The sequence below is a fragment of the Phyllobates terribilis genome, unplaced genomic scaffold (assembly GCF_046119375.1).
Source record: "Phyllobates terribilis strain yellow unplaced genomic scaffold, ASM4611937v1 Scaffold_123__1_contigs__length_5148117, whole genome shotgun sequence".
Taxonomy (NCBI): Eukaryota; Metazoa; Chordata; class Amphibia; order Anura; family Dendrobatidae; genus Phyllobates; species Phyllobates terribilis.
The window spans coordinates 1,227,195-1,254,573 of NW_027362883.1; the positions used below are offsets into that span (position 1 = coordinate 1,227,195).

At 42.8% G+C, this 27,379-nt stretch overlaps 10 non-coding genes and 3 pseudogenes across 10 annotated transcripts; all 13 read left to right on the top strand.

The window, feature by feature from the left end:
* The first annotated feature begins 4,816 nt into the window (after positions 1-4,816).
* On the top strand, positions 4,817-5,005 carry LOC141202638 (U2 spliceosomal RNA). Its single transcript, XR_012273863.1, has one exon. It is a non-coding gene; the product is annotated as a U2 spliceosomal RNA (small nuclear RNA).
* A 1,115-nt stretch (positions 5,006-6,120) lies between these two features.
* Positions 6,121-6,311, top strand: LOC141201716 (U2 spliceosomal RNA). Its single transcript, XR_012273013.1, has one exon. It is a non-coding gene; the product is annotated as a U2 spliceosomal RNA (small nuclear RNA).
* A 1,118-nt stretch (positions 6,312-7,429) lies between these two features.
* On the top strand, positions 7,430-7,620 carry LOC141201717 (U2 spliceosomal RNA). Its single transcript, XR_012273014.1, has one exon. It is a non-coding gene; the product is annotated as a U2 spliceosomal RNA (small nuclear RNA).
* Positions 7,621-8,735: 1,115 nt separating this feature from the next.
* LOC141201718 (U2 spliceosomal RNA) lies at positions 8,736-8,926 on the top strand. Its single transcript, XR_012273015.1, has one exon. It is a non-coding gene; the product is annotated as a U2 spliceosomal RNA (small nuclear RNA).
* A 6,846-nt stretch (positions 8,927-15,772) lies between these two features.
* LOC141202573 (U2 spliceosomal RNA) lies at positions 15,773-15,945 on the top strand (annotated as a pseudogene).
* Positions 15,946-17,060: 1,115 nt separating this feature from the next.
* Positions 17,061-17,251, top strand: LOC141201719 (U2 spliceosomal RNA). The gene has a single exon (XR_012273016.1). It is a non-coding gene; the product is annotated as a U2 spliceosomal RNA (small nuclear RNA).
* Positions 17,252-19,696: 2,445 nt separating this feature from the next.
* LOC141202603 (U2 spliceosomal RNA) lies at positions 19,697-19,896 on the top strand. Its single transcript, XR_012273838.1, has one exon. It is a non-coding gene; the product is annotated as a U2 spliceosomal RNA (small nuclear RNA).
* Positions 19,897-21,011: 1,115 nt separating this feature from the next.
* Positions 21,012-21,202, top strand: LOC141202335 (U2 spliceosomal RNA). The gene has a single exon (XR_012273611.1). It is a non-coding gene; the product is annotated as a U2 spliceosomal RNA (small nuclear RNA).
* A 1,115-nt stretch (positions 21,203-22,317) lies between these two features.
* Positions 22,318-22,409, top strand: LOC141202702 (U2 spliceosomal RNA; annotated as a pseudogene).
* A 793-nt stretch (positions 22,410-23,202) lies between these two features.
* LOC141202625 (U2 spliceosomal RNA) lies at positions 23,203-23,383 on the top strand (annotated as a pseudogene).
* A 1,115-nt stretch (positions 23,384-24,498) lies between these two features.
* LOC141201720 (U2 spliceosomal RNA) lies at positions 24,499-24,689 on the top strand. The gene has a single exon (XR_012273017.1). It is a non-coding gene; the product is annotated as a U2 spliceosomal RNA (small nuclear RNA).
* A 1,115-nt stretch (positions 24,690-25,804) lies between these two features.
* LOC141201722 (U2 spliceosomal RNA) lies at positions 25,805-25,995 on the top strand. The gene has a single exon (XR_012273019.1). It is a non-coding gene; the product is annotated as a U2 spliceosomal RNA (small nuclear RNA).
* Positions 25,996-27,110: 1,115 nt separating this feature from the next.
* On the top strand, positions 27,111-27,301 carry LOC141201723 (U2 spliceosomal RNA). Its single transcript, XR_012273020.1, has one exon. It is a non-coding gene; the product is annotated as a U2 spliceosomal RNA (small nuclear RNA).
* Positions 27,302-27,379: the final 78 nt, after the last annotated feature.

Consider the following 27,379-nt stretch of genomic DNA (forward strand, 5'->3'; position numbering starts at 1 on the left):
CCGGAGAAGGTATTTTTAGAGATGTACTAGAAAAGTTAAAAAAAGTTGAAAATAGTCCTGTTTTGAAAGGGATACAAATTGTTGAGCACGTCCTGGATGAGGTAAGACTGGTTATTGTAAAAGTATTTTCGCCCTTTGTTTCTGCTCCAGAAGTAATGTCATTTCTAGCAATTTATTTTAAAAGTGTTAAATGTATTGGGAAGATATTAAACGAATATAACATATGGACATCTAAGTGGAAATTCCTTGTGAAGTGTACAAGAGATCCAAATACACCAGGTGGTATACGGCTCCCCCCTGCCCGTTTCAAAATTGGGCAAACAAATGGGGATTTCTTCTTTTCTGGGATGCCAGTATATTGCAGAAATTGTGGGCGCTATGGTCATTCAAAAGAAAACTGTCATGTATCATGTAGAAATTGTGCTAGTGAAGAACATGAGACAAAAGAATGCCCTAAGGAAAAGAAATGCAGTTTTTGCCAGACTCCAGGTCACTTTTATTTTTCTTGCCCTCACAGATTTCGGGAAGATGAGCAAAAGGGGAAGTCCAAGACGTCCGACCAAGGACCAAAAGATCAGACCACCCCTCAGGAGGAGGAACAACAACCTGGAGCCTCTGGAGACAATAAGGGCGTACCAAATAGTGAAGTGTCTCCAGAGTCTATGACAGGTAAAATACCAAATCCCAAAACCTGGCTGCAGGACCTGCGGGAGTCCAAAAGGAGGGCTGAGAAGGAGCAGAAGGGCACTACTGGAAAGGTCAAAAGGGACCGGCAAAAGGCCGACACAGAAGCCCTTGCCCAGTCTGGGTCTCCTAGGGCTGAGGGCGCTGAGTGGATAAAGGTGGGTCCTAAGAAAAAGAAAAAGGGTGGTTCGGAGGAGGCAGCAGGAGGTGAACAGATGGACACTTCTCCAGAAGGGGACGTGGACGCTGGTCCCTCAGAGGTTTCAGTCTCCGCTGCTACAGGTGGGGACCGGGATCTTGCTGCCTCTGAAGAGTCAGAGGCTCTGCCTTGTGCGCAACCTCCTCCTATAGGACGACCTTCTACAGGTCAAACAGGGGCGGCGGAACCCCTCGGGGACCCACCTGATGAGGAACTGCATGGCCAGCCAATGGAGACCCAGCGGGTTCTGCCAGCCAGCCCTCCGAGCTATGCCAGTGTAGCGTCGGGTTTATATAAATGTGGTAATCTTTCCTCCTCCACGGAGACTCTCGTGACGATACTATCAGATGAGGAGGGAGGCGCAAGCCCAGTGGTCTGATCAGGTTCATCGGACAGGTAAATCCGTTGCTCTTAGTTACCTAAGTAAAATTTTTACATTTTCTAATGATGGCTGAACTGAAAGGTATTTCCCTCAACGTGAGAGGCATAAAATCTAACACGAGAAGAACTGCTCTTTTTAATTTTTTTACGTGTTTTACTGCATCTGTATTTTTTCTGCAAGAATGTAATATCCCACATGAAATGTCATATCAAAAATATAAAGATGAGTGGAAGTGTGGGCCATCTGTCTGGTCCGGATCGAATGCTGCAGGATCAGCGGGTGTAGCCATACTTTTTAAAGGGAACGTTTTAATTGATTTTATTCAGGAAATTTTACCAGGTCGTATTTTATTAGTGAAAGCTTTTATTGATGGTATTAGATGGCAGTTTTTAAATTTTTATGGATCCCCAGAGAAAAATGAAAGAGCCGAAATGCTTGATCTTTTACCATTATTTATTAATAACTCTGAACCTTTTATCTTAGCAGGGGATTTTAATTGTGTTTTAAAAGGTGAAAACCGGCGCTCCAGCTCTGTAAGCAGGAACTACGATAAAACCTCAGGTATGCTACATGATATAGTCAAAGATGCTAAATTGATAGACATATATAAAGAGTGTCATAGTGACAGCACAGAGGACGCCGGTTTCACTTGGAGCAATGCTAATTGTAGCTCTAGGATTGATTTTATTTTTGGTTCAGATAAAACAATACCTGCCAAATGTGAAGTTTTAACTAATATATTTTCAGACCATAAACTTTTATCCTTTACCATAAAAGTAAATGACAACAAAAAATGTGGTAAGAAAAGCTGGAAAATGAACGTATCCCTTTTAACCGACCCGCAGATTTTATCAGATTTTATTGAGTTTTATAGGAAATGTAGAAAAGGGAAAAAAACAAATGAGACTATGAGTGTATGGTGGGATAGAATGAAAGTAAAAATAAAAGATTTTTTTATTAAAAAGAGTATATGTAGAGCCAAAGAAAAATATGAAGAATATAGAATTTTAAATACCCGCCTACAAACATTATTTAAGCTCAGAGACAATGGGATAGATGTACAACTTGATATTTCAAACTTAAAAGAAGAGATTTCAAAATGGCTAGAACAAAAAGGAAAAGAGATAATTTTTCGTTCTAGAGTACAACATATAGAAGAAAATGAAAAGTGTTCCAGATATTTTTTTAGGAAAAATAAAAAAGAAAAAGTGATAATTGACCATATAGATGGTGAGAATAATATAAAAAATATGCTGGGTAAAGTTGAGGTTTTTTTTTCTAATCTTTTTAATGGAAAAAATATAGATAATAAATTAATGGATGATTCGCTGAAAGGACTAACGGCTGTTTTAGATCCCGCATCCCAAGAGTTTTTATCCCAAGTTTTAACGGAACAAGAAGTGTTAAAAACTATTAAAAGTTTTAAAACTGGAAAGGTCCCTGGTCCTGATGGCATCCCAATAGAATTTTATGTATGTTTTTATGATATTTTAAAAGATGATTTGTTTTATTTGTTTACTGAGGTTTTTAATAATAAGGTTTTATTAAATTCCTGGAAGAAAGGTGAAGTCTCCCTCCTATACAAAAAAGGCGATAAATCAAAATTAGAAAACTGGAGACCAATAACACTTTTCAATTGTGACTATAAAATAATGGCTAAAATTTGTGCAAATCGTCTAAAAGAAGTCATCAGCAAAGTTATTCATTCTAATCAAGTGTGTGGGGTGCCGGGGCGCAGTATATGGGACAATCTGAATTTAGTGAAAGACTGTATTGAGAATGTGAAAGACAGAAAGGGGAAAATGGCGATTTTATCTATTGATTTTGAAAAAGCATTTGACCGTGTCTCACATTTTTATCTTTTTAAAGTTTTAGAGAAAATGGGCATACCAGAAGGGTTTTTACTATCGCTTAAAGCATTTTACAAGGATTGTACAAGTAAGATTTTAGTGAATGGTTTTAAGACACAAGAGGTATTTTTACGGTCAGGGGTGAAACAGGGATGCCCTCTGTCCCCCCTACTGTTTATCTGTGCACTGGAACCAATGTTATGTGCAATACGCCAAAATAAACAGATATGCGGTGTCCCTCTGCCTGGAAGCGGTGGTTTGGAGGCCAAGGTTGTAGGCTACATGGATGACGTGGCGGTCTTGTGTACAGATGCACCATCACTTACGGCCACTCTCCATCAAGTGCAATCCTTTTGCCTAGCTTCTGGTTTTAAAATCAATTTTAATAAGTGTAACATTTTAAGTGTTGGGGGGATGATTTTACGTGATGTACCAATTAATGTCTCCGAATCCATTTCCATTTTAGGTATATCATTCACTGAAAATAATGATGGTTATAATAGTTGGGAAACAGTTACACAGAAAGTAAATACGAAAATATGTATGTGGAACATGAGGAGACTTACAATGGAGGGTAAAGTATTGGTTTTAAAGATGGTGATTTTACCTCTTTTATTGTATCTTAGCATGGTTTTCCCCCCGCCTGTTAATGTTTTAAAAAAGATAACCAAAACCTGTTTTACCTTCTTTTGGAACTCAAAAATGGAAAAGCTGAAAAGAGAAATCGTGATGAAATCAAAAGTAAAAGGTGGTAAAGATTTTCCAGATTTTAATAGGTTTCTTTTAATCCATCTGTTCGTTTACTGTTTTAATGCCCTTTTTAAGAATCACTATTGGTCCTTTTTTATGCGTTTTAATACAGGATTTTTTATGAGAAAGTTTGGATGGTATGAAGTTAATATTTCTGTGCCCCATGCTTTTAATTTGTCGACGCATTATGAGATTTTAAGGAAAATAGTGTCCGATTTTAATTTAGGGACTAAGAAAATAGAGGAATTAAGAAATAGTAAGAAACTAACTAAAGAAATACGTAAAAGTGAGGAAATATGTAATGTTGACAGATATGATGATGACAAATCTATGTCTATCTGGAAAATGATTAACGTTTTTTATCTTTTTAATGAACAGAGAGATCTGGCTTGGAGTTGCATGCAGCGCTGTCTTCCTTGCCGGGCATTCCAATACAGAAGAGGTTTTGTGAGGTCTGCCATCTGCCCAAGAGCCGGATGCCAAGAAGAGGAAACGGTGGAACATCTATTATGGACATGTAATTTTGCAAAGGATTTCTGGAGAAGACTGCTCCCCCTACTGGAAAGGGTGGCAGACTTCAAGGACTTTACATATAAAACTGTGCTATACGGACTTATGGAATGCCCCACAATGGACCAGTACACAATGGCTTGGAAGACAGTGAACTGCGCCAAGTCATCTCTCTGGAAAGCGCGCAATATTGCTATTTTTAAACAAGATGTTTTATCAGTGAATGATGTTTTAAGTTTATGTTTATGTGAAATGTATACTTATTATTTAATTGACAAAAAGAAGAATGTACATATTTCCAAAAAATGGCTTGTTGACCAATGGAACCTAATTATTTAAAATCTTTGTATTTTTTTTGTTTTGTAAATTTCATTTGTCTTTTAACGTTTGGTATTTGTTTAATTATGCTTGTAATTTGTTAAAGTTTTAATAAACGGTTTTATCCCTCTGCAGGGGATAGCAAAATTAAAAAAAAAATCTGTTCTTATCAGTTTAATATCTGATACATCCCCTATCTGGGGACCATATATTAAATGGATTTTTAGAACAGGGAGATGGAAAAAGAGCTTGCTCTGTCCACTCCACTCATTGACCTGGTATTGCAGTATCTCCAGGACCGGTGCACCCCTTCTTTAATGCAGTTTCTAAAATCAGAAAGAATTGAATTCAATGTTTTTTGTTCATTTTGCTTGTTTGTCGGATTTTGGGATGGACTCTTTGGCTTTGCTTTTCTTCTCCTCATTGGATTTTTCATGTTCAAAGTTGCAGAAGCCAGATTACAAGCTCATTTTGGTTCAACTTCAGCAACTGTGCATTGCATTGCCATGTAATGTGATGCAATGCTATCTTTCTAGCTCTCCCTTTTTACTTCCTTTTGGATAAACAGACATATTAGGCAAGCATTTTGGAGCTTTCACCTAAATAACTACAGGTGGTGAGATAAGCTGCACAATATAATTGACCTTTCAGTATATTGTTGCACACACACCATCTATTTAGCAAATGCCCTTGTTATCAACAGCAGCCTTTTAAACTCACCTGAGCTAACAGGTATGTGCGCTGGTTACTCTGCTGCGCTTAAAATTTCTTTTTTGGTTTGCTACAATGCCTTTTCTGAAACGTTGTCTCCTTCTGCTGGAACACTGACTTCTTTCATTTAATGCCTGCAGACTATAAAAGAGAACCCAACCCAAAAAGTTTGGTTGATTAGTCTGTGGCATTCTGTTAAACTGTTGCTTATGGCGGTCTCTGTGAGCTTCTCAGCGACATTCAGCCAGCCAGGTATCCTGCCTGCAGTAGATGGAATGTGGCAATGGAATGCTGGCTGCGCGTGTCATAATAGGCTCTGAGCCTTTATATACCTGTGCACAGCAGCAGCCACCTTCAGTCTGCTGCTGGACAGCCAGCAGCAGCAGCAGCAGGAGAGGTATGTAATCAGGAGCCCTCTTGCTAAGGGTAGACAGCTGCTCGTTCCACCCCACCCCCCGCCTTAATTGGTTCTCCTCCCTTCCAACGGTGTTGAGGCGGGTGGGAACAGCAGGGGGTGAAGGTGCTGTGTTTAAAGAGGTGGAGTTATGCAGATCTAAAACGCGTGGATTGCAGCAGCAGCAAGCCGAAAAGTGCAGGCATGTAAGGGATCTAGAGGTTGACAACATGTCTTCTTAATGGGAGTCCAGGAGCTCATCTCCACAAATGGACTTTTCAGGATCCTTGGGTGGCTCCGTAGTTTGAAACCAATTCTGGTTATCGCTTCTCGGCCTTTTGGCTAAGATCAAGTGTAGTATCTGTTCTTATCAGTTTAATATCTGATACGTCCCCTATCTGGGGACCATATATTAAATGGATTTTTAGAACAGGGAGATGGAAAAAGAGCTTGCTCTGTCCACTCCACGCATTGACCTGGTATTGCAGTATCTCCAGGACCGGTGCACCCCTTCTTTAATGCAGTTTCTAAAATCAGAAAGAATTGAATTCAATGTTTTTTGTTCATTTTGCTTGTTTGTCGGATTTTGGGATGGACTCTTTGGCTTTGCTTTTCTTCTCCTCATTGGATTTTTCATGTTCAAAGTTGCAGAAGCCAGATTACAAGCTCATTTTGGTTCAACTTCAGCAACTGTGCATTGCATTGCCATGTAATGTGATGCAATGCTATCTTTCTAGCTCTCCCTTTTTACTTCCTTTTGGATAAACAGACATATTAGGCAAGCATTTTGGAGCTTTCACCTAAATAACTACAGGTGGTGAGATAAGCTGCACAATATAATTGACCTTTCAGTATATTGTTGCACACACACCATCTATTTAGCAAATGCCCTTGTTATCAACAGCAGCCTTTTAAACTCACCTGAGCTAACAGGTATGTGCGCTGGTTACTCTGCTGCGCTTAAAATTTCTTTTTTGGTTTGCTACAATGCCTTTTCTGAAACGTTGTCTCCTTCTGCTGGAACACTGACTTCTTTCATTTAATGCCTGCAGACTATAAAAGAGAACCCAACCCAAAAAGTTTGGTTGATTAGTCTGTGGCATTCTGTTAAACTGTTGCTTATGGCGGTCGCTGTGAGCTTCTCAGCGACATTCAGCCAGCCAGGTATCCTGCCTGCAGTAGATGGAATGTGGCAATGGAACGCTGGCTGCGCGTGTCATAATAGGCTCTGAGCCTTTATATACCTGTGCACAGCAGCAGCCACCTTCAGTCTGCTGCTGGACAGCCAGCAGCAGCAGCAGCAGCAGGAGAGGTATGTAATCAGGAGCCCTCCTGCTAAGGGTAGACAGCTGCTCGTTCCACCCCACCCCCCGCCTTAATTGGTTCTCCTCCCTTCCAACGGTGTTGAGGCGGGTGGGAACAGCAGGGGGTGAAGGTGCTGTGTTTAAAGAGGTGGAGTTATGCAGATCTAAAACGCGTGGATTGCAGCAGCAGCAAGCCGAAAAGTGCAGGCATGTAAGGGATCTAGAGGTTGACAACATGTCTTCTTAACGGGAGTCCAGGAGCTCATCTCCACAAATGGACTTTTCAGGATCCTTGGGTGGCTCCGTAGTTTGAAACCAATTCTGGTTATCGCTTCTCGGCCTTTTGGCTAAGATCAAGTGTAGTATCTGTTCTTATCAGTTTAATATCTGATACGTCCCCTATCTGGGGACCATATATTAAATGGATTTTTAGAACAGGGAGATGGAAAAAGAGCTTGCTCTGTCCACTCCACGCATTGACCTGGTATTGCAGTATCTCCAGGACCGGTGCACCCCTTCTTTAATGCAGTTTCTAAAATCAGAAAGAATTGAATTCAATGTTTTTTGTTCATTTTGCTTGTTTGTCGGATTTTGGGATGGACTCTTTGGCTTTGCTTTTCTTCTCCTCATTGGATTTTTCATGTTCAAAGTTGCAGAAGCCAGATTACAAGCTCATTTTGGTTCAACTTCAGCAACTGTGCATTGCATTGCCATGTAATGTGATGCAATGCTATCTTTCTATCTCTCCCTTTTTACTTCCTTTTGGATAAACAGACATATTAGGCAAGCATTTTGGAGCTTTCACCTAAATAACTACAGGTGGTGAGATAAGCTGCACAATATAATTGACCTTTCAGTATATTGTTGCACACACACCATCTATTTAGCAAATGCCCTTGTTATCAACAGCAGCCTTTTAAACTCACCTGAGCTAACAGGTATGTGCGCTGGTTACTCTGCTGCGCTTAAAATTTCTTTTTTGGTTTGCTACAATGCCTTTTCTGAAACGTTGTCTCCTTCTGCTGGAACACTGACTTCTTTCATTTAATGCCTGCAGACTATAAAAGAGAACCCAACCCAAAAAGTTTGGTTGATTAGTCTGTGGCATTCTGTTAAACTGTTGCTTATGGCGGTCTCTGTGAGCTTCTCAGCGACATTCAGCCAGCCAGGTATCCTGCCTGCAGTAGATGGAATGTGGCAATGGAACGCTGGCTGCGCGTGTCATAATAGGCTCTGAGCCTTTATATACCTGTGCACAGCAGCAGCCACCTTCAGTCTGCTGCTGGACAGCCAGCAGCAGCAGCAGCAGGAGAGGTATGTAATCAGGAGCCCTCCTGCTAAGGGTAGACAGCTGCTCGTTCCACCCCACCCCCCGCCTTAATTGGTTCTCCTCCCTTCCAACGGTGTTGAGGCGGGTGGGAACAGCAGGGGGTGAAGGTGCTGTGTTTAAAGAGGTGGAGTTATGCAGATCTAAAACGCCTGGATTGCAGCAGCAGCAAGCCGAAAAGTGCAGGCATGTAAGGGATCTAGAGGTTGACAACATGTCTTCTTAACGGGAGTCCAGGAGCTCATCTCCACAAATGGACTTTTCAGGATCCTTGGGTGGCTCCGTAGTTTGAAACCAATTCTGGTTATCGCTTCTCGGCCTTTTGGCTAAGATCAAGTGTAGTATCTGTTCTTATCAGTTTAATATCTGATACGTCCCCTATCTGGGGACCATATATTAAATGGATTTTTAGAACAGGGAGATGGAAAAAGAGCTTGCTCTGTCCACTCCACGCATTGACCTGGTATTGCAGTATCTCCAGGACCGGTGCACCCCTTCTTTAATGCAGTTTCTAAAATCAGAAAGAATTGAATTCAATGTTTTTTGTTCATTTTGCTTGTTTGTCGGATTTTGGGATGGACTCTTTGGCTTTGCTTTTCTTCTCCTCATTGGATTTTTCATGTTCAAAGTTGCAGAAGCCAGATTACAAGCTCATTTTGGTTCAACTTCAGCAACTGTGCATTGCATTGCCATGTAATGTGATGCAATGCTATCTTTCTAGCTCTCCCTTTTTACTTCCTTTTGGATAAACAGACATATTAGGCAAGCATTTTGGAGCTTTCACCTAAATAACTACAGGTGGTGAGATAAGCTGCACAATATAATTGACCTTTCAGTATATTGTTGCACACACACCATCTATTTAGCAAATGCCCTTGTTATCAACAGCAGCCTTTTAAACTCACCTGAGCTAACAGGTATGTGCGCTGGTTACTCTGCTGCGCTTAAAATTTCTTTTTTGGTTTGCTACAATGCCTTTTCTGAAACGTCTCCTTCTGCTGGAACACTGACTTCTTTCATTTAATGCCTGCAGACTATAAAAGAGAACCCAACCCAAAAAGTTTGGTTGATTAGTCTGTGGCATTCTGTTAAACTGTTGCTTATGGCGGTCTCTGTGAGCTTCTCAGCGACATTCAGCCAGCCAGGTATCCTGCCTGCAGTAGATGGAATGTGGCAATGGAACGCTGGCTGCGCGTGTCATAATAGGCTCTGAGCCTTTATATACCTGTGCACAGCAGCAGCCACCTTCAGTCTGCTGCTGGACAGCCAGCAGCAGCAGCAGCAGGAGAGGTATGTAATCAGGAGCCCTCCTGCTAAGGGTAGACAGCTGCTCGTTCCACCCCACCCCCCGCCTTAATTGGTTCTCCTCCCTTCCAACGGTGTTGAGGCGGGTGGGAACAGCAGGGGGTGAAGGTGCTGTGTTTAAAGAGGTGGAGTTATGCAGATCTAAAACGCCTGGATTGCAGCAGCAGCAAGCCGAAAAGTGCAGGCATGTAAGGGATCTAGAGGTTGACAACATGTCTTCTTAACGGGAGTCCAGGAGCTCATCTCCACAAATGGACTTTTCAGGATCCTTGGGTGGCTCCGTAGTTTGAAACCAATTCTGGTTATCGCTTCTCGGCCTTTTGGCTGAGATCAGGTGCAGTGATCTAACGGTTCCTGCCTTGGTCTTGGCTGAGAGGTGCCCGGGGTACCCGGCTCCTTGGCCTGGGGGGATCGTCTCACCTTTTGGTGGGATTTCACCCCCCTGCTGCTATTAGGGAGCTGGCTTAGTCCCCGGGCAACAAGTTGCGATCCCAAGGCGAAAGGCCGAGCCCGTAGTGACGGTAAGCCTTTGCCACTTTGGTGAGATGCCTTGTTCATTTCAATTTTCCACTGGCTCCGGCCAGTTCAGGAACTCGGTGCGTATCGAGGTTCCAGCAAACCATGTCGGATATGACAACCCCCGTGAGTTCTATGTACAGATTTTGAGAGATCTGTTGAACGTGAAAGATCATGATGTTTACTGCCTGCAGGAGAAGGGGCAGAGTACATATATTCTCACGTTCTCGACCAAGGTTGCCTGCCAGCACTTTTACGAATGCGTTAAGGGCCACCGCAACAGCAAGCTGTTGGACGGAGTGATTTTTACGGGTCTATATGGCGGAGTTGACGTTCCCCTTGTGGTATACATGTTTAACCCCCATGTGTCCACAGATGATATTGAGCTTTTTCTGAGCAGATATTGTACATCTGTCAGATTTACGGGGAACGTCAAAGGTCGGAGCGGTTTCTGGAATGGGAAACGACGCTTTATGGTACGCTTCAGACTTGACCCTGGGGGTGTAGAAGGCCTTATGCACCCCCCCTCCACAGTGGTGCTGGGAAGAGACCATGGCTACCTCTTCTATGATGGACAACCATTCAGGTGTCGTAGGTGTGGTGACCTTGGTCACATACAGAGCGATTGTAAGAACGAGCGGATGAGTCAGTGCCACAATTGTGGACAATGGGGTCATGCCTCAAAGGACTGTAAGAACAGTAAGACCTGCAGTGGGTGCGGAATGTTTACTCACCTGTTCAGTAATTGTCCGATGCGGACAAGGTCTCGTGGTGGCTCTCGGGCGCCTGCGGCTAGTTCCGCAGGAGTTCCTGCTGATGCCAGCAGGGTCAGCCCGGGTGACCCCAGAAAAAGCTTTGTGGACATTACTAAAGGTCAAAAACAGTCTGACTCAGTCGATGCTCAGTCGGTACCTTTGCGGAAAAACCCGGCCTCTGTAGCCGAGGTCACGCCTTTGCCTACTCCTGCAGGGGTCCAGGTTTCACCTGGTGGGGAGATGGCACCTTCTCAGAGCGGAAATGAGAGGGAACCAAAAAAGAGGCGAAAATCTGGAGCTGTTGGTACCAATCCAGATGTCCATCCAGATACCCCTGCTGATGCCAGCACAGATGTTGGACCAGATGTCTGCCCTGATGCCAGTCCAGACGGATGCCCTGATGCCAATCCAGATGGATGCCCTGATGCCAATCCAGACGGATGCCCTGATGCCAATCCAGATGGATGTCCTGATGCCAACCCAGATGGATGCCTTGATGCCAGTCCAGATGGATGTCCTGATGCCAGTCCAGATGGATGTCCTGATGCCAGTCCAGATGGATGTCCTGGAACCATTCCTGATGGATGTCCTGTTGCCTGCCTGGATGATAGAGGTCGTGCAGTGGTTGGTGAACCTGTTGCAGGTCCTGATGGTCATCCTGCTCCGGAGATGATGTCCCTTGGTGCTCCTGGAGGGTCTGCGGGTATTCCACCTGCTGCAGTGCCTGGTGAGGATCGGGTGGATTCGGAGGATCGGATGGATCTCAGCGCCAGTGGTAAGAGAAGTCGTGAAGAGGCACAGGAGGAGCATAACCTGCCTCAGATGTCCCGTAAAGTCTTTCTATCTAGTGCTGCAAAAATTCTCAGCCCAGAGGGGACTAACTTAATTGAGGATTTCACGGACTCAGATGAAACGGACAGTTTACGAACTGTGTCATCCCTTCCTTCACCTTCTCTGTCACAAATTATTGATTCAGATTCAGAGTATAATGAATCAATAAAAAACACCTAACATGGCAGAAATCCGTGCTGCCTCACTAAATGTGAGAAGCCTAAAGAGCCCTGTTAGACGGGCTGCTTTGTTTGCTTGGTTACTGACTCTGAACTTTGACATTTTTTTCCTGCAAGAATGCGGTATTGATCACGATTTGTCATACCCCAACTTAAAAATGGACTGGTCAGCAGGACCCTCTATTTGGTCAGGGTCCAATGAAAATAAAGCTGCCGGGGTTGGGATTTTATTCAAATGTCAAAATGTTAATGTTTTATCCATCACTGAAATAGTTCCAGGTCGTGCCTTATCAACTCATGTTATTTTAAATGGTTTTACCTGTCGTCTTATTAATGTTTATGCATCCCCAGAGAAAAATGAGCGTGCTTCCCTTTTTAATGTCATCCCTTTGTTTTTATCAGGTCCGTCCCCTGTGATAGTGGGAGGGGATTTTAACTGTGTCATGTTGGGGGAGGGGAGGAGTGGAGGTGATACTAATGGAAGAACAGACAAAACATCCAGTCTGTTAAAACATTTGACAACGGACCTCAAATTATTAGATGCTTGGAGAAAGTCCTACCCTACTGACACTGGGCATACATGGAGGGGTAGAGGGATGTCATCTCGTATTGATTTTATTTTTTCCTCTTCTGATGTTTTTAAACCTAGGAATGCTGGTCTAATAGAAAATATTTTTTCTGATCATGTATTACTATACAATGTATTGCAAACTCCACAGGAAGCAAAAGTTGGAAAAGGTATGTGGAAATTGAATGTGCTCTTATTAGAAGACGAACTGGTAAGGGCGGAGTTTTATGCAAAGTATGAGAGTTGGAGAAGACGGAAACACCCAAATCAGAGTATGTTGGGGTGGTGGGAGTGTGTTAAAACCCGTATTAAAGAATTTTTTATTAAAATTGGTAAAAGGAAGGCACGTGAAAAAAGGAAATGTTTTAAAGATTTTAATGTCAGGATGCAAACTCTCCATAAGCTTAAGGGGTGGGGAGTGCCTGGTGTGGATGGTGAGATTGCCAAGATCCAGACAGAAATCCAAAAATTCCTGGAACAAAAGGGTAAAGAAATTATATTTAATGCCCGTGTGAAATATTTGGAAGAGGGTGAGACCTGCTCAAGGTTCTTCTTTAAAAAAATGAGTGACAAAAAACAAGTGATTACTGAGCTAGAAGGACAATCTTCCACTGAGAGCATTTTAGAGCATACTGCTAATTTTTATAGAGATCTTTTTAGTATTAAAAATGTTGATGAACCTGCTTTTACAGAGAATCTTAATGTTTTATCCCAGTTTTTAAATAAAGATGACCAGATTTTTTTAGCTAAAGAACTTTTACCCAGTGAAATTGAAGAGACCCTTAAGAGTTTTAATAAAGGTAAGGCTCCTGGATCAGATGGCCTTCCTATTGAATTTTATCTTTGCTTTTGGGATCTAATTAAGGAGGATTTTATACAAGTAGTTTGTGAAGCCTCTAAGGCTGATTTATTACCATATTCATGGCGTAAAAGTATGATTACATTAATTTTTAAGAAAGGTGATAAATCAAAGTTGGAGAATTGGAGGCCTATTTCACTATTAAATACAGACTACAAGATTTTAGCTAAAGTTGTTGCTGGTCGTCTTAAAGCAGTTATTAAAAATGTAATTCATCCAGATCAGGTGTGTGGTGTCCCCGGGAGATCAATCTGGGAGCATCTAAACCTAATTCGTGATCTTATCTGGTTTCAAAAAGATAGAAAACAGCCACTAGCTATTTTATCTTTGGATTTTATGAAAGCGTTTGATAGGGTCTCCCACTTTTATCTTTTTAAAGTTATGGGAAAGATGGGGTTCCCTGATTCTTTTATTCAGAAAATTGCGCTTTTATACAAACAGTCATCTGCCCGGATTTTAGTCAATGGTTTTTTAACTAGAGAGGTGGAGCTTCTTTCCGGTGTTAAACAAGGTTGCCCCATGTCCCCACTTTTATTTGTCTGCTCCATTGAGCCACTGTTGTGCCTGCTGCGTCGGGACAAGGTGGTTAGGGGCATTTTTATTCCGGGTGGGGGTGGACAACAAGTTAAAGCCATTGGATATATGGATGACATATCTGTCTATGGCACTAGCTCAGCATCTATTAACAGAGCAATTCTAATTACTGAAATTTTTAGTGCTGGGTCTGGGTTTAAGTTGAATATAAATAAATGTGACTGTATGATTATGGGTCAATGGGAGTCAGATCCGCCTAGGGTTCCCACACAAACAGTAGGAATCAAGATCCTGGGTGTCTTGTTTAATCCTGCTAATGATGGTATTGAAAACTGGGATTTGGTTTTGAATAAATTAAATCAGAAGATCTCTTTATGGCAAACTCGAAAACTAACAATGGAGGGCAAGATTCTTGTAATTAAAATGGTTTTGCTTCCTATCATTTTGTATGCCGCTATGGTTTTTCCCCCTAATTCTCTGTATCTTAAAAGACTTATGAAGCCCATGTTTTATTTTCTGTGGGGATCCAAAATGGAGAAATTGAGGAGGGAGGTGGTATGTAAAAGCAAGAAAAATGGGGGTAAAGGGTTCCCTGATTTAAAATTGTTTTTATTTATCAAGTTTTTTGTATTTTGTTGCAAAAGCTTGAATAATGTTGGGGCTTTCTCTTGTTTTCTTAGATATACAACTGGGTTTCTTTTCCGAAAGTTGAACTTCAGTATGACTGTTAATTGTCCTTTTCTCTTATCTCCCCCTAAGCATTACAAGATCTTGGAGAAGGTCATTTCAGAATATGATCTGACCCAAGTTGATCGTCAGCTTTTATTTGATCAACGTAAGTTAACAGTTATTTGTAAGGGACATGAGGAGATGGAGGATGTGTCTAATTTTTCCATCTCCAGGTGCCGCCTAGTGTGGAACAACGTGGCCTGTCCTGCACTTAGCAACTCACAAAAGGATTTAGCTTGGCAGGTTGTTCACCAATGTCTCCCTACGAGAGCTTTTCAGCATCATAGGGGGCTGGTGGCTAGTGCTAGATGTCCCAGAGAAAGATGCGCCCCAAACGAGTCAGTGTTTCATTTACTGTGGGATTGCCCCTACGCACAAGAGCTATGGCAGACGGTGGGCACCCTCCTAAAATGGATATGTGGTATACAAACCCTTAATTGTGACATTATAATATATGGGATAATTAATTGCCCAACCATGAAACAAGCACGAGTCGCATGGCTTATAATAAACTGTTTAAAAGAAGCTTTATGGAAAGTGCGCAATATATTATTGTTTAAACGTGAATTTATTCCTGTCAAAGATTGTATTGGGCTTGCTCTTTGTGAAATGTTTACATACTACCTGAGAGATTGTAAAAAGATGGGAATCAATGAAGCAAAAAAGCTATGGTGTTTGCAAATTTGGAATATGTATTTATTTATGTAAATTATATGCAAAACTGTGTTTTATGCTTTTTATGCTTTTAAGTGCATTTTAATTCTGACTCTGTATTAGTTTTATGTCATATTTTATTCCAGTATTTGTGATTTGTTTCAAATATTGTATCGGATATGTTCTTTGTGAAAAGTTTTCATACTACCTGATTGTAAAAAGATAAAGTTAAAAAGCTATGGTGTTTGCATTTGACATATGTATTTATTTATGCAAATTATATGCAAAACTGTGTTTTATGATTTTTATGCTTTTATGCGCTTTTTAAATCTGACCTTGTATTTGTTTTATGTCATATTTTATTCAAGTCTTTGTGATTTGTTTGTAATTTATGATGTATGTCTGATTTAAATAAAGCTTGTTTGAAAACGGATCTGTTCTTATCAGTTTAATATCTGATACGTCCCCTATCTGGGGACCATATATTAAATGGATTTTTAGAACAGGGAGATGGAAAAAGAGCTTGCTCTGTCCACTCCACGCATTGACCTGGTATTGCAGTATCTCCAGGACCGGTGCACCCCTTCTTTAATGCAGTTTCTAAAATCAGAAAGAATTGAATTCAATGTTTTTTGTTCATTTTGCTTGTTTGTCGGATTTTGGGATGGACTCTTTGGCTTTGCTTTTCTTCTCCTCATTGGATTTTTCATGTTCAAAGTTGCAGAAGCCAGATTACAAGCTCATTTTGGTTCAACTTCAGCAACTGTGCATTGCATTGCCATGTAATGTGATGCAATGCTATCTTTCTAGCTCTCCCTTTTTACTTCCTTTTGGATAAACTGACATATTAGGCAAGCATTTTGGAGCTTTCACCTAAATAACTACAGGTGGTGAGATAAGCTGCACAATATAATTGACCTTTCAGTATATTGTTGCACACACACCATCTATTTAGCAAATGCCCTTGTTATCAACAGCAGCCTTTTAAACTCACCTGAGCTAACAGGTATGTGCGCTGGTTACTCTGCTGCGCTTAAAATTTCTTTTTTGGTTTGCTACAATGCCTTTTCTGAAACGTTGTCTCCTTCTGCTGGAACACTGACTTCTTTCATTTAATGCCTGCAGACTATAAAAGAGAACCCAACCCAAAAAGTTTGGTTGATTAGTCTGTGGCATTCTGTTAAACTGTTGCTTATGGCGGTCTCTGTGAGCTTCTCAGCGACATTCAGCCAGCCAGGTATCCTGCCTGCAGTAGATGGAATGTGGCAATGGAACGCTGGCTGCGCGTGTCATAATAGGCTCTGAGCCTTTATATACCTGTGCACAGCAGCAGCCACCTTCAGTCTGCTGCTGGACAGCCAGCAGCAGCAGCAGCAGGAGAGGTATGTAATCAGGAGCCCTCCTGCTAAGGGTAGACAGCTGCTCGTTCCACCCCACCCCCCGCCTTAATTGGTTCTCCTCCCTTCCAACGGTGTTGAGGCGGGTGGGAACAGCAGGGGGTGAAGGTGCTGTGTTTAAAGAGGTGGAGTTATGCAGATCTAAAACGCGTGGATTGCAGCAGCAGCAAGCCGAAAAGTGCAGGCATGTAAGGGATCTAGAGGTTGACAACATGTCTTCTTAACGGGAGTCCAGGAGCTCATCTCCACAAATGGACTTTTCAGGATCCTTGGGTGGCTCCGTAGTTTGAAACCAATTCTGGTTATCGCTTCTCGGCCTTTTGGCTAAGATCAAGTGTAGTATCTGTTCTTATCAGTTTAATATCTGATACGTCCCCTATCTGGGGACCATATATTAAATGGATTTTTAGAACAGGGAGATGGAAAAAGAGCTTGCTCTGTCCACTCCACGCATTGACCTGGTATTGCAGTATCTCCAGGACCGGTGCACCCCTTCTTTAATGCAGTTTCTAAAATCAGAAAGAATTGAATTCAATGTTTTTTGTTCATTTTGCTTGTTTGTTGGATTTTGGGATGGACTCTTTGGCTTTGCTTTTCCTCTCCTCATTGGATTTTTCATGTTCAAAGTTGCAGAAGCCAGATTACAAGCTCATTTTGGTTCAACTTCAGCAACTGTGCATTGCATTGCCATGTAATGTGATGCAATGCTATCTTTCTAGCTCTCCCTTTTTACTTCCTTTTGGATAAACAGACATATTAGGCAAGCATTTTGGAGCTTTCACCTAAATAACTACAGGTGGTGAGATAAGCTGCACAATATAATTGACCTTTCAGTATATTGTTGCACACACACCATCTATTTAGCAAATGCCCTTGTTATCAACAGCAGCCTTTTAAACTCACCTGAGCTAACAGGTATGTGCGCTGGTTACTCTGCTGCGCTTAAAATTTCTTTTTTGGTTTGCTACAATGCCTTTTCTGAAACGTTGTCTCCTTCTGCTGGAACACTGACTTCTTTCATTTAATGCCTGCAGACTATAAAAGAGAACCCAACCCAAAAAGTTTGGTTGATTAGTCTGTGGCATTCTGTTAAACTGTTGCTTATGGCGGTCTCTGTGAGCTTCTCAGCGACATTCAGCCAGCCAGGTATCCTGCCTGCAGTAGATGGAATGTGGCAATGGAACGCTGGCTGCGCGTGTCATAATAGGCTCTGAGCCTTTATATACCTGTGCACAGCAGCAGCCACCTTCAGTCTGCTGCTGTACAGCCAGCAGCAGCAGCAGCAGGAGAGGTATGTAATCAGGAGCCCTCCTGCTAAGGGTAGACAGCTGCTCGTTCCACCCCAACCCCCGCCTTAATTGGTTCTCCTCCCTTCCAACGGTGTTGAGGCGGGTGGGAACAGCAGGGGGTGAAGGTGCTGTGTTTAAAGAGGTGGAGTTATGCAGATCTAAAACGCGTGGATTGCAGCAGCAGCAAGCCGAAAAGTGCAGGCATGTAAGGGATCTAGAGGTTGACAACATGTCTTCTTAACGGGAGTCCAGGAGCTCATCTCCACAAATGGACTTTTCAGGATCCTTGGGTGGCTCCGTAGTTTGAAACCAATTCTGGTTATCGCTTCTCGGCCTTTTGGCTAAGATCAAGTGCAGTGATCTAGCGGTTTCTGCCTTGGTCTTGGCTGGGAGGCGCTTGGGGTACCCGGCTCCTTGGCCTGGTGGGATCGCTACACTTATCGGTGGAGCTAAACTCCCCTGCTGCTATTAGGGAGTCGGATTAGTCCCTGGGCAACGAGAGGCGATCACCTTGTCACCACACATAGCTGTGGGTGGCAACTGTCGCCACACATAGCTGTGGTGGCAACATTTGGAGGATTAAAAGGAAAAAACGGAAGGAAAACGGATCGTTGAGATGGAGTTTTGGAAAAAGAAGAGATGCTTACGTTTTTTTGTGAAACGGGAGACGGAAGAAACTTTTTTGGAAGAAAAATGGATTCTGGAAATTTTGAGGAAATATGAAGTTTTGGAGAAGGATATCTACTGTATGCAAGAAATAAAGCAAGGTAAAGTTTGTGATGTGACTCTAGTTTCTGAGGAAAAGTGCATTCATTTTTTCAAAGGCTGGAGTGAAGAGGATTCTGGGAAAATTGGAGTAAGTGCATCATTCATGGGGAAACCGAAGAGTGTGATAATTTACATGGACAATCCGTTTGTGGAAATAGAGGAGATAATGGTTTTTTTGGAATCTAAATGTAAGATGGTAAAGTTTCAGAAATTATACAGGAACAAAGTTGGTATTTGGAACGGAAAGAGACGTTTTTTGGTGTGGACAACAGGAGAAGAAAATTTGCATAATGGGAGGATTATGGTAAACGGGAGTTCTGGGTATTGTTACATGGAAAGCAGCAAAGGAACTTTTGAAAAGAACTTTGGAGGACAAAAGGAAGATATTGGTGATAAAATGAAGAAGGAAGTTGATGCCATAATTATAGAGGAGAATAAGCAGGGAAAAGAAGTTGAAAGTTTAAAGGTGAAATTGAAGAAAAAGGTAACGGTACAGGAAAATTGTGGATCAAGGAAAGTATCTGGTGAAAAGAAAGAAGTAAAAGAGGAAAAGGGTAAAGTGTTGGAGAAGGTGGTGACTTTCAGAGATGATGAGGAAGAGTATGATAGGGAACAGATGCGGTTAGAGCATGAGGAGGAAGAAAAGAAGTTAAGGGGTTTTGTTGGGAGGAAAGTAAAAGAGAAAAAGGGGATATTTAGTTTGGGAAACCGGGTGAAGTAATGTCAGTGGTGATTTGTTTGGAAACTGTTGAAACTGCAAAGGAATTGTTATGTTTAACTTTATATATATTAATTCAAATGAAAAAATATAAATATAATATCTAAACACGATGATGGAACTAAAATCTTGAGTTTAGTGATATATGATTTAAGATTATAAAACTTAATTTCTGAGTGTTTGGAAAAAAAAAAAAATAAAAAAAATAAAAATCTGTTCTTATCAGTTTAATATCTGATACGTCCCCTATCTGGGGACCATATATTAAATGGATTTTTAGAACAGGGAGATGGAAAAAGAGCTTGCTCTGTCCACTCCACGCATTGACCTGGTATTGCAGTATCTCCAGGACCGGTGCACCCCTTCTTTAATGCAGTTTCTAAAATCAGAAAGAATTGAATTCAATGTTTTTTGTTCATTTTGCTTGTTTGTTGGATTTTGGGATGGACTCTTTGGCTTTGCTTTTCCTCTCCTCATTGGATTTTTCATGTTCAAAGTTGCAGAAGCCAGATTACAAGCTCATTTTGGTTCAACTTCAGCAACTGTGCATTGCATTGCCATGTAATGTGATGCAATGCTATCTTTCTAGCTCTCCCTTTTTACTTCCTTTTGGATAAACAGACATATTAGGCAAGCATTTTGGAGCTTTCACCTAAATAACTACAGGTGGTGAGATAAGCTGCACAATATAATTGACCTTTCAGTATATTGTTGCACACACACCATCTATTTAGCAAATGCCCTTGTTATCAACAGCAGCCTTTTAAACTCACCTGAGCTAACAGGTATGTGCGCTGGTTACTCTGCTGCGCTTAAAATTTCTTTTTTGGTTTGCTACAATGCCTTTTCTGAAACGTTGTCTCCTTCTGCTGGAACACTGACTTCTTTCATTTAATGCCTGCAGACTATAAAAGAGAACCCAACCCAAAAAGTTTGGTTGATTAGTCTGTGGCATTCTGTTAAACTGTTGCTTATGGCGGTCTCTGTGAGCTTCTCAGCGACATTCAGCCAGCCAGGTATCCTGCCTGCAGTAGATGGAATGTGGCAATGGAACGCTGGCTGTACGTGTCATAATAGGCTCTGAGCCTTTATATACCTGTGCACAGCAGCAGCCACCTTCAGTCTGCTGCTGGACAGCCAGCAGCAGCAGCAGCAGGAGAGGTATGTAATCAGGAGCCCTCCTGCTAAGGGTAGACAGCTGCTCGTTCCACCCCACCCCCCGCCTTAATTGGTTCTCCTCTCTTCCAACGGTGTTGAGGCGGGTGGGAACAGCAGGGGGTGAAGGTGCTGTGTTTAAAGAGGTGGAGTTATGCAGATCTAAAACGCGTGGATTGCAGCAGCAGCAAGCCGAAAAGTGCAGGCATGTAAGGGATCTAGAGGTTGACAACATGTCTTCTTAACGGGAGTCCAGGAGCTCATCTCCACAAATGGACTTTTCAGGATCCTTGGGTGGCTCCGTAGTTTGAAACCAATTCTGGTTATCGCTTCTCGGCCTTTTGGCTAAGATCAAGTGTAGTATCTGTTCTTATCAGTTTAATATCTGATACGTCCCCTATCTGGGGACCATATATTAAATGGATTTTTAGAACAGGGAGATGGAAAAAGAGCTTGCTCTGTCCACTCCACGCATTAACCTGGTATTGCAGTATCTCCAGGACCGGTGCACCCCTTCTTTAATGCAGTTTCTAAAATCAGAAAGAATTGAATTCAATGTTTTTTGTTCATTTTGCTTGTTTGTCGGATTTTGGGATGGACTCTTTGGCTTTGCTTTTCTTCTCCTCATTGGATTTTTCATGTTCAAAGTTGCAGAAGCCAGATTACAAGCTCATTTTGGTTCAACTTCAGCAACTGTGCATTGCATTGCCATGTAATGTGATGCAATGCTATCTTTCTAGCTCTCCCTTTTTACTTCCTTTTGGATAAACAGACATATTAGGCAAGCATTTTGGAGCTTTCACCTAAATAACTACAGGTGGTGAGATAAGCTGCACAATATAATTGACCTTTCAGTATATTGTTGCACACACACCATCTATTTAGCAAATGCCCTTGTTATCAACAGCAGCCTTTTAAACTCACCTGAGCTAACAGGTATGTGCGCTGGTTACTCTGCTGCGCTTAAAATTTCTTTTTTGGTTTGCTACAATGCCTTTTCTGAAACGTTGTCTCCTTCTGCTGGAACACTGACTTCTTTCATTTAATGCCTGCAGACTATAAAAGAGAACCCAACCCAAAAAGTTTGGTTGATTAGTCTGTGGCATTCTGTTAAACTGTTGCTTATGGCGGTCTCTGTGAGCTTCTCAGCGACATTCAGCCAGCCAGGTATCCTGCCTGCAGTAGATGGAATGTGGCAATGGAACGCTGGCTGCGCGTGTCATAATAGGCTCTGAGCCTTTATATACCTGTGCACAGCAGCAGCCACCTTCAGTCTGCTGCTGGACAGCCAGCAGCAGCAGCAGCAGGAGAGGTATGTAATCAGGAGCCCTCCTGCTAAGGGTAGACAGCTGCTCGTTCCACCCCACCCCCCGCCTTAATTGGTTCTCCTCCCTTCCAACGGTGTTGAGGCGGGTGGGAACAGCAGGGGGTGAAGGTGCTGTGTTTAAAGAGGTGGAGTTATGCAGATCTAAAGCGCGTGGATTGCAGCAGCAGCAAGCCGAAAAGTGCAGGCATGTAAGGGATCTAGAGGTTGACAACATGTCTTCTTAACGGGAGTCCAGGAGCTCATCTCCACAAATGGACTTTTCAGGATCCTTGGGTGGCTCCGTAGTTTGAAACCAATTCTGGTTATCGCTTCTCGGCCTTTTGGCTAAGATCAAGTGTAGTATCTTTCTAAAAGGCGGTTTTGGATGTTGGCCGCCCTAGTAGATTGATACATTATGCACACTGGAGTTTAGGCGCTTGTTAGTACGCCAGGTGGCTAATATAGTCATCTGGTGGAAAGCATGGCCCCCCAGGATCGACGCCATTGGGCCGGGGAAGATCGAAAGCCCGAAGTGTGAAGTGCCCCAGGAGTGGTGACCCTGGGGTGCCTTAACTCACTGGGATTGGGAACCCCACTTGAGTTTATGGCACATTTGCACAAGCACTTCAAATTTTCTTTCTTCGCACACACCCTTATTCCGGGCCTTCTGGCCTTAGGATGGGGAATTTTTCAATTCCCGGTCGAAGGTCCGGGCAGTATTATACTGTGAAACCTTCACTATTTATTTAATTTCTTTGTCACTGTGTGTCCACTTATTCACGTGTGTCACGTCCTACTAGGATTTTGTCGGGATGCGGTTCCCTTACGGGTTCCTCTCTTGGCAGGTCTAGGGGGGGAGTGTGTGGCCATCAGGTTCCGCTCCCCCCTGAACCCCCCTGGCTCTCCTCTTTCGGGAGGAGAGCGTTGTTGGCTCCCCTCTTCCGGGAGGGGAGCACAGTCTTTGGCTCCCAGTGCCTTGCTCGGGTGAGAACTCGGGCAGGTGCTGGGGTAAGATTGGGTCGCCTCTGGCTTCGGCTGGAGGTGGCTTTTTGTCCCTGTTCCTCGCTGTGGCCTTTTGGCTCGGAGGGACGGGGAATGGTTTGGGGGACCCTTCTCCTTTTGGAGAGGGTTTCAAGAAGACCAGCATCCTAGTGCACTTTTTTTGTGGCACTTGTCACTTTTTTAAGCGCACTCGGGTTTTGTACACGAATTCGGGCTTTCGAAAAAAAAAAAAAAAATCTGTTCTTATCAGTTTAATATCTGATACGTCCCCTATCTGGGGACCATATATTAAATGGATTTTTAGAACAGGGAGATGGAAAAAGAGCTTGCTCTGTCCACTCCACGCATTGACCTGGTATTGCAGTATCTCCAGGACCGGTGCACCCCTTCTTTAATGCAGTTTCTAAAATCAGAAAGAATTGAATTCAATGTTTTTTGTTCATTTTGCTTGTTTGTCGGATTTTGGGATGGACTCTTTGGCTTTGCTTTTCTTCTCCTCATTGGATTTTTCATGTTCAAAGTTGCAGAAGCCAGATTACAAGCTCATTTTGGTTCAACTTCAGCAACTGTGCATTGCATTGCCATGTAATGTGATGCAATGCTATCTTTCTAGCTCTCCCTTTTTACTTCCTTTTGGATAAACAGACATATTAGGCAAGCATTTTGGAGCTTTCACCTAAATAACTACAGGTGGTGAGATAAGCTGCACAATATAATTGACCTTTCAGTATATTGTTGCACACACACCATCTATTTAGCAAATGCCCTTGTTATCAACAGCAGCCTTTTAAACTCACCTGAGCTAACAGGTATGTGCGCTGGTTACTCTGCTGTGCTTAAAATTTCTTTTTTGGTTTGCTACAATGCCTTTTCTGAAACGTTGTCTCCTTCTGCTGGAACACTGACTTCTTTCATTTAATGCCTGCAGACTATAAAAGAGAACCCAACCCAAAAAGTTTGGTTGATTAGTCTGTGGCATTCTGTTAAACTGTTGCTTATGGCGGTCTCTGTGAGCTTCTCAGCGACATTCAGCCAGCCAGGTATCCTGCCTGCAGTAGATGGAATGTGGCAATGGAACGCTGGCTGCGCGTGTCATAATAGGCTCTGAGCCTTTATATACCTGTGCACAGCAGCAGCCACCTTCAGTCTGCTGCTGGACAGCCAGCAGCAGCAGCAGCAGGAGAGGTATGTAATCAGGAGCCCTCCTGCTAAGGGTAGACAGCTGCTCGTTCCACCCCACCCCCCGCCTTAATTGGTTCTCCTCCCTTCCAACGGTGTTGAGGCGGGTGGGAACAGCAGGGGGTGAAGGTGCTGTGTTTAAAGAGGTGGAGTTATGCAGATCTAAAACGCGTGGATTGCAGCAGCAGCAAGCCGAAAAGTGCAGGCATGTAAGGGATCTAGAGGTTGACAACATGTCTTCTTAACGGGAGTCCAGGAGCTCATCTCCACAAATGGACTTTTCAGGATCCTTGGGTGGCTCCGTAGTTTGAAACCAATTCTGGTTATCGCTTCTCGGCCTTTTGGCTAAGATCAAGTGTAGTATCTGTTCTTATCAGTTTAATATCTGATACGTCCCCTATCTGGGGACCATATATTAAATGGATTTTTAGAACAGGGAGATGGAAAAAGAGCTTGCTCTGTCCACTCCACGCATTGACCTGGTATTGCAGTATCTCCAGGACCGGTGCACCCCTTCTTTAATGCAGTTTCTAAAATCAGAAAGAATTGAATTCAATGTTTTTTGTTCATTTTGCTTGTTTGTCGGATTTTGGGATGGACTCTTTGGCTTTGCTTTTCTTCTCCTCATTGGATTTTTCATGTTCAAAGTTGCAGAAGCCAGATTACAAGCTCATTTTGGTTCAACTTCAGCAACTGTGCATTGCATTGCCATGTAATGTGATGCAATGCTATCTTTCTAGCTCTCCCTTTTTACTTCCTTTTGGATAAACAGACATATTAGGCAAGCATTTTGGAGCTTTCACCTAAATAACTACAGGTGGTGAGATAAGCTGCACAATATAATTGACCTTTCAGTATATTGTTGCACACACACCATCTATTTAGCAAATGCCCTTGTTATCAACAGCAGCCTTTTAAACTCACCTGAGCTAACAGGTATGTGCGCTGGTTACTCTGCTGCGCTTAAAATTTCTTTTTTGGTTTGCTACAATGCCTTTTCTGAAACATTGTCTCCTTCTGCTGGAACACTGACTTCTTTCATTTAATGCCTGCAGACTATAAAAGAGAACCCAACCCAAAAAGTTTGGTTGATTAGTCTGTGGCATTCTGTTAAACTGTTGCTTATGGCGGTCTCTGTGAGCTTCTCAGCGACATTCAGCCAGCCAGGTATCCTGCCTGCAGTAGATGGAATGTGGCAATGGAACGCTGGCTGCGCGTGTCATAATAGGCTCTGAGCCTTTATATACCTGTGCACAGCAGCAGCCACCTTCAGTCTGCTGCTGGACAGCCAGCAGCAGCAGCAGCAGGAGAGGTATGTAATCAGGAGCCCTCCTGCTAAGGGTAGACAGCTGCTCGTTCCACCCCACCCCCCGCCTTAATTGGTTCTCCTCCCTTCCAACGGTGTTGAGGCGGGTGGGAACAGCAGGGGGTGAAGGTGCTGTGTTTAAAGAGGTGGAGTTATGCAGATCTAAAACGCGTGGATTGCAGCAGCAGCAAGCCGAAAAGTGCAGGCATGTAAGGGATCTAGAGGTTGACAACATGTCTTCTTAACGGGAGTCCAGGAGCTCATCTCCACAAATGGACTTTTCAGGATCCTTGGGTGGCTCCGTAGTTTGAAACCAATTCTGGTTATCGCTTCTCGGCCTTTTGGCTAAGATCAAGTGTAGTATCTGTTCTTATCAGTTTAATATCTGATACGTCCCCTATCTGGGGACCATATATTAAATGGATTTTTAGAACAGGGAGATGGAAAAAGAGCTTGCTCTGTCCACTCCACGCATTGACCTGGTATTGCAGTATCTCCAGGACCGGTGCACCCCTTCTTTAATGCAGTTTCTAAAATCAGAAAGAATTGAATTCAATGTTTTTTGTTCATTTTGCTTGTTTGTCGGATTTTGGGATGGACTCTTTGGCTTTGCTTTTCTTCTCCTCATTGGATTTTTCATGTTCAAAGTTGCAGAAGCCAGATTACAAGCTCATTTTGGTTCAACTTCAGCAACTGTGCATTGCATTGCCATGTAATGTGATGCAATGCTATCTTTCTAGCTCTCCCTTTTTATTTCCTTTTGGATAAACAGACATATTAGGCAAGCATTTTGGAGCTTTCACCTAAATAACTACAGGTGGTGAGATAAGCTGCACAATATAATTGACCTTTCAGTATATTGTTGCACACACACCATCTATTTAGCAAATGCCCTTGTTATCAACAGCAGCCTTTTAAACTCACCTGAGCTAACAGGTATGTGCGCTGGTTACTCTGCTGTGCTTAAAATTTCTTTTTTGGTTTGCTACAATGCCTTTTCTGAAACGTTGTCTCCTTCTGCTGGAACACTGACTTCTTTCATTTAATGCCTGCAGACTATAAAAGAGAACCCAACCCAAAAAGTTTGGTTGATTAGTCTGTGGCATTCTGTTAAACTGTTGCTTATGGCGGTCTCTGTGAGCTTCTCAGCGACATTCAGCCAGCCAGGTATCCTGCCTGCAGTAGATGGAATGTGGCAATGGAACGCTGGCTGCGCGTGTCATAATAGGCTCTGAGCCTTTATATACCTGTGCACAGCAGCAGCCACCTTCAGTCTGCTGCTGGACAGCCAGCAGCAGCAGCAGCAGGAGAGGTATGTAATCAGGAGCCCTCCTGCTAAGGGTAGACAGCTGCTCGTTCCACCCCACCCCCCGCCTTAATTGGTTCTCCTCCCTTCCAACGGTGTTGAGGCGGGTGGGAACAGCAGGGGGTGAAGGTGCTGTGTTTAAAGAGGTGGAGTTATGCAGATCTAAAACGCGTGGATTGCAGCAGCAGCAAGCCGAAAAGTGCAGGCATGTAAGGGATCTAGAGGTTGACAACATGTCTTCTTAACGGGAGTCCAGGAGCTCATCTCCACAAATGGACTTTTCAGGATCCTTGGGTGGCTCCGTAGTTTGAAACCAATTCTGGTTATCGCTTCTCGGCCTTTTGGCTAAGATCAAGTGTAGTATCTGTTCTTATCAGTTTAATATCTGATACGTCCCCTATCTGGGGACCATATATTAAATGGATTTTTAGAACAGGGAGATGGAAAAAGAGCTTGCTCTGTCCACTCCACGCATTGACCTGGTATTGCAGTATCTCCAGGACCGGTGCACCCCTTCTTTAATGCAGTTTCTAAAATCAGAAAGAATTGAATTCAATCTTTTTTGTTCATTTTGCTTGTTTGTCGGATTTTGGG